General features: G+C 43.2%; 1 pseudogene; it reads left to right on the forward strand.

Annotated features, from left to right (window-relative positions):
* The first annotated feature begins 453 nt into the window (after positions 1-453).
* LOC132620085 (L-type lectin-domain containing receptor kinase IX.1-like) lies at positions 454-5,696 on the forward strand (annotated as a pseudogene).
* The last annotated feature ends 389 nt before the right edge of the window (positions 5,697-6,085 follow it).

Raw genomic sequence — 6,085 nt, forward strand, 5'->3', positions numbered from 1 at the left:
AGATAATTTGCTATACACATCCCAAGAGAGAAAAAATCTAAGAGAAATACTCTTAGTGAAAGGCTTAAGTAAGAGAAGGTCTTCGAGAGAATTTTCTGTGGTAAAATTCTTGAGTGTAATTGGGATTGGGGTTGTGAGGTTGAGTGTTGTAAACACTTGTAATATTTCTTCTTTAATAAGATCTGCAGCAGCAACGTGGATGTAGCTCTCACATTGAGGGTGAACCACTATAAATCTGTGTGTGCTATTTATTCTTCGCTTACATCACGGCGTAAGTAGGTTCTGTCTAAGGAGGTTGGTATTTAAGTGGTCCAGCTGTGACCCTCCAATATTTCCTGGAAACCTGCTTACAACTCATCACTATGTATATCTCGTCTTTATTAGAAAATAATCTTAAACATTAAAATGAGAATATCGAAATAAAAGAGTTTTCAAACGATTGGAGTGCTACGTATGAATCATTATTACAAAAAATTAGTGAAAGTAATAATAATGGGAATGAGATAAAATCGTGATTGTCCAGGTGTTTAACGGTTAAGCCCGGAAATGTGATGTTATAGAGTTCAGAGCATGCACTGCCCCCCCCCCCCCCCCCCCCCCCAAACAAATTCAAACACAAAAATCCAGCTCTTCTACTTTCCTTGTTTAACTTCACTTCCTTCTTAAATACTCCCCTTTTATTATTCTGAAATTGTGGTAGCCATAGACTAGAAGGCTCTTGGACTTCCACCTAACTCGGATGGCGGTTTTCTTGGACTTTTCAATACTACCACCAGCGATTCAGCTCAAAACCAAAATCGTTGCTGTTGAATTTAACTCGTTTTCCAACCCTGAGTGGTACCCTACATTCGAGCACGTTGGTATCAACAACAATTCAATTGCTTCATCTGTGACAGCTCCTTGGAATGTTAGTTTGCATAGTGGTAACCCTATTGATGCATGGATTACTTACAATTCCACAATAAAAAAATCTAAGTGTCTTTTGGAACTATGGAAAAGGCCCCAATTCTAGCATATCGTATATTATAAACCTCAGTGATGTCCTGCCTTCATGGGTTACGTTGCAATTGGATTCTCTGCGGCAACAGGTCAAAATGTTGAGAGACATACGCTTCAATCGTGGGAGTTCAGCTCGAGTCTTGACATAAAAAGAGTTAGAGGGAAATGGTCCCAAAAAGATTGGACTTATTGCAGGGTTAACAACATTAGGGGGGGATTTTGTTTTTGAGCGCGATTTTGGCTTTAGTAGTTTTGAGGAAACGGAGACGAAAGGTGAAGGGAAATCCGGAGGAAATAGGGCTAACATCTTTCAGTGATGATCTTGAAAAGGCAGGACCAAGAAAGTTTTCTTACAAAGAGTTGGATACTTCAACCAATCATTTTTCGGAGGGACGAAAGTTAGGGGAAGGAGGATTTGGAGAAGTTTACAAAGGGTACCTCATCGATCTTGACATGGCGGTTGCTGTGAAAAAGATATCGAGAGGGTCTAAGCAAGGGGAAAAGGAATACATAACCGAGGTGAAGGTTATAAGTTGATTAAGGCACAGAAATCTTGTGCAACTAATCGGTTGGTGTCATGACCAAGGTGAATTCTTACTTGATTATGAATTCATGCCAAATTGTAGCTTAGATTTTCATTTATTTGGTAAAAAGAATCCTCTTAATTGGACTAGGAGGGACAAGATTTCACTCAGTTTAGCATCCGCCTTGCTCTATATATACGAAGAATGGGAACAATGTGTGATCCATAGAGACATTAAATCAAGTAATATAATGCTCGATTCGAGTTTTAATGTCAAGCTTGGTGATTTTGGCCTAGCTAGACTAATGGACCATGTCCACAGACTATAGGGTTAGCTGGAACTTTAGGTTACTTGGCTCCGAAATACATAAAAATAGGCCGAGCAAGTAAAGAGTCGGATTTATACAGCTTCGGAATAGTTTCACTAGAAATTGCAATCGGAAAAATATCAGTAGATCCGGGGACAGGGAAATCAGATGCAGGGTTAGTAGAGTATGTTTGGGATCTCTATGGAAAAGGAAAACTTCTTTCTGTTGTTGATGAAAAATTAAGCATGGATTTCAAACAAGAACAAATAGAGCGATTGATGATTACCGGGTTATGGTGTGCTTATCCGGAGAGCAATTTGAGGCCATCGATCAGACAAGCAATTCATGTTCTTAATTTTGAGGCTTCGTTGCCTAATATTCCAATGATGATGCCGGTTCCTGTGTATTATTTACCTAGTACTTGTGGTGATCCAGCAGTTATTAGCTCGGGGGAGCCTACGATGACTTATACAAGCATTGATGTTGGTCGTTATTTATTTGCAGTATTATAATAGTTGTCTTAAATGAGCTTAGATGGAGTGATATGGTTAGCAAGGATTCATATAGCAGAACCTAAATTGCTTGAGATTGTGGCACATACAGTAACAGTAGTAGTTGTTCTTGTAATAACATCTTGTATAATCCAGCGGCTTGTAAGTCTTGTGAACCTTACAAATTATAAAAGCTTTCATGTAACTTTTGGTGTAAAATTGTGAGATTTCTTTTAAGTTCCAAATAATATTGTATACGGTAAAAACCGGATATATGCAAGACCAGTGAGATCGGGGACAGGAAATAAGAAGAGATAGGCATAATCGCCGAGCCTTCCCTTAGAACTGGTGGAATTGCACAGGCTGCGGCTGACCTGAGAAAAGTGAAACAAATCTATTTGGTTCGGTATCTCCGGACCAAACTCCGCATCACAGCCAGTCCGGTTTCAGCATGACCGAGTTGATCGTGGCCGTTAGTCCGGTTTCAGCATGACCGAGTTGATCATGGCCGTTAGTCCGGTTAATCAATTACAAAATCGCCACGCGTCAACATCGTTCTGTCACATTGTACCGACAACCGCACGGGTGTCAGACCGTACGGCCCAACCTTATCCTTTTAGGGTTTACTTTATTCTAAAAAAGCTTTATGTTGTATTCAAGGCCCATAAGTCAAAACTATAAATAGGAGGCATTTCACCACTTTGAGGGGTTAGCTTTTTTTTGGGGATCTAGAGCATTGTAATAGCAAGTCAAAAATATCATCTTTCTCTTTGGCCCGAATCAGTGGAATATTATTGTCTTTAGCTTACTCTTCTAACATCATTTACTTGATCATCCATAGCAACGTATTTATTCAAGTTATTAACGCATAGATTCATATACACAAACCATTGCACACGAATCCATATATATACTCCACGAAAAACCAAAATAGATTAAAGTTTGCCCATATATCCTTTACCTCACTTACAAATTCAATTGATTACCTAAAATCGGGGTAAACAGTTTAGCGCCCACCGTGGGGCAAGGATAATAGTGGTCTTTTACTCTTGGCTTCTCTCTCACCCGTTAAGATAAAAAAAATCTTTAATTCATCTCTGTGAAAACGAACCAAATGGCAAGTAGTGGACAGTCTGGTCACATCAACAACGAGATTGTGGCCGAAAATGAGAACACTGGGCTTCGGGGCTTACCAGCAGATCCCATCGACCCAAATTCCGTTGATTCGAGGGAGGGCCTCAACTGGAAGAACACCGTGAACCAGGAGAATGCTGCCCAGCCGGCCACTAATCCCTTAAATACTCACAATTCGATTATTTTGTCCCGGGCGCAAGGCCGGAAAGTACCGGACACCCCGTATGAGGTTAACTTACGTTTAATTTTTGAAATGGTGTAGGAACAGAGAGCTGCTATTGCCGAACAAGGAGTCGCAATAGCCCAGTTGCAAAGCAAAAATAATGAAACGACACCGGAGAGGACGAAAGGTGCTGCCGAACCCAGAAGGGACGAAACACGGATGGTTAAGAGTAATGGTTCCGGATCTGGTTCATCCACCGAAGTTCTGAAAATGCTCGAAACATTGGCGAAGCGTGTCGACTCGACTGAGAAGAGGGTGGAAACATATAACTCTCGGGTGGACCAGATCTCGGGGGCTCCGCCTATTCTGAAAGGACCGGATTCGAAGAGGTACATTCAAAGGCCTTTTCCTCCGAGTGCGGCTCCGAAATTGATCTCGAAGAGGTTCAAAATGTCGGATATCCAGAAGTATGACGGCATAACGGACCCGCAGGAACATGTGACTTCATACACCTGTGCCATAAAAGGAAATGGCGTCGAAGAGGAAGGAATTAAATCCGTGTTGCTGAAAAATTTTAGGGAAACTCTATCGAAGGGAGCATTGACTTGGTACGATCATCTGTCCGAGCATTCAATCACTTATTTCGAAATGCTTGCGGATGCGATCATAAAAGCTCATGCCGATGCCAAAAAGGTACAGGCCCGTAAGGCTGATATTTTTCGCATAGCCCAAAGGGATGATGAGTTATTATGCGAATTCGTCAACCGGTTCCAAAGAGAACGGATGGAGCTCCCTCCGGTTCCGGAGGAATGGGCTGCGCAAGCTTTTACCAAAGGGCTTAATTCTCGAAGCTCGACGGCCTCGTTTAAACTAAAAGAAAATTTGCTGGAATACGAGGCTGTGACCTGGGCTGATGTTTATAACAGGTACGAATCAATGATTCGGGTATAGGATGACCAGCTTGACCTCCCCCTGGGACCTGTAAATATAAGCAAAAGCCAAGCTTCAGGTCAAAAAAATCGAGGATTGGTCCCAGCCAATTCTCTAGCCGGGGTGATAAACGAACCGAGCGGCCATCGAACAACCGAGGTCTGTCATTTAGAAGTGATGCCGGGAGCTCGGCTACCAACAGAGACCTGCCGAGGATATCGGAGTACAACTTCAGCGTCAATACCTCGGATCTCGTCTCGGCCATAGGTCGTATCGCAAAAGCAATATGGCCGAGACCATTGAGATCAGATCCCGGTCAACGGGACCCGAACATGATATGTGAGTACCACCGAACTCATGGGCACAGAACTAAAGACTATCGCTAATTGAGAGAGGAGGTGGCCTGGTTACTGAAAAATGGTCACCTTCATGAATTCCTGAGTGAGCGAGCTAAAGGCCACTACAAGGAAAGGGAGTCAAACAAACGAGCTGAGCCGGTGGAACCTCAGCATATAATCAACATGATAATTGGGAGTATGGATGCGCCTCGAGGCCCGGTGATGAAACGGACAAAGGTTTCCATTGTACGTGAAAAGGGCAACCGAGATTACATGCCCGAAGGTTCCATCTCCTTCAGCAACGAGGACGCAGAAGGCATCATTCAACCGCACAATGATGCTTTGGTAATTTCTATTCTCATTTTTAAATCACAAGTCAAGCGTATTTTGGTTGACCCAAGTAGCTCAGCCAATATTATCCGGTGGAGAGTGGTCGAACAACTGAGACTACTCGATCAGGTCGTACCTGTGGTTCGAGTACTCTGTGGGTTTAATATGGATAGTGAAACCACAAAGGGGGAGAGTTATTTGCCGGTCAATATTGACGGCACCATTCAGCAGACAGTGTTCTATGTCATCGAAGGAGACATGAAGTATAATGCTTTGCTCGGTAGACCATGGATACATAGCATGAGGGCTGTCCTATCGACATTACATCAGCTGCTGAAATTCCCAACACTGGAGGGGGTAAAAACCAATCGAGGAGAACAGCCCGCTGCAAGGGAGATGTTTGCGGTTGAGGAAGCGCCACTCATTCCAAGAAACCCAGATCCGAAAGAGGACGAGCCAATTAGTGGCAATGACTCTTAACAGCGGAGTAGCATGGGTCGGACTCGGGGTATGAAGAAGATGATTTCGGTGTGCCTAGATCTTTCTTCTTACCGGACAACTCGGATGCAACCAAGTCTACAGTGGAAGAGCTAGAGCAAGTCATATTGTTCGAACATCTACCGGATAGAAAGGTATACCTGGGCACGGGGTTAACCTCGGAGCACAGGAACAAGTTAATTAAGTTTCTTCAAGTTAATGTCGATTGCTTCGCGTGGTCCCGTATTGATATGACAGGTGTGCCACCGGAAGTAACAACTCACAAGCTCAGCCTCGACGGGAGATTTCCCCGGTGAAGCAGAAGCGGAGGCCTATGGCAGAACCGAAGCACGCCTTCGTAAAGGATGAGGTAATAAAGCTTTTGAAAATAG

The sequence above is a fragment of the Lycium barbarum genome, chromosome 11 (genome assembly GCF_019175385.1).
Source record: "Lycium barbarum isolate Lr01 chromosome 11, ASM1917538v2, whole genome shotgun sequence".
Lineage (NCBI taxonomy): Eukaryota > Viridiplantae > Streptophyta > Magnoliopsida > Solanales > Solanaceae > Lycium > Lycium barbarum.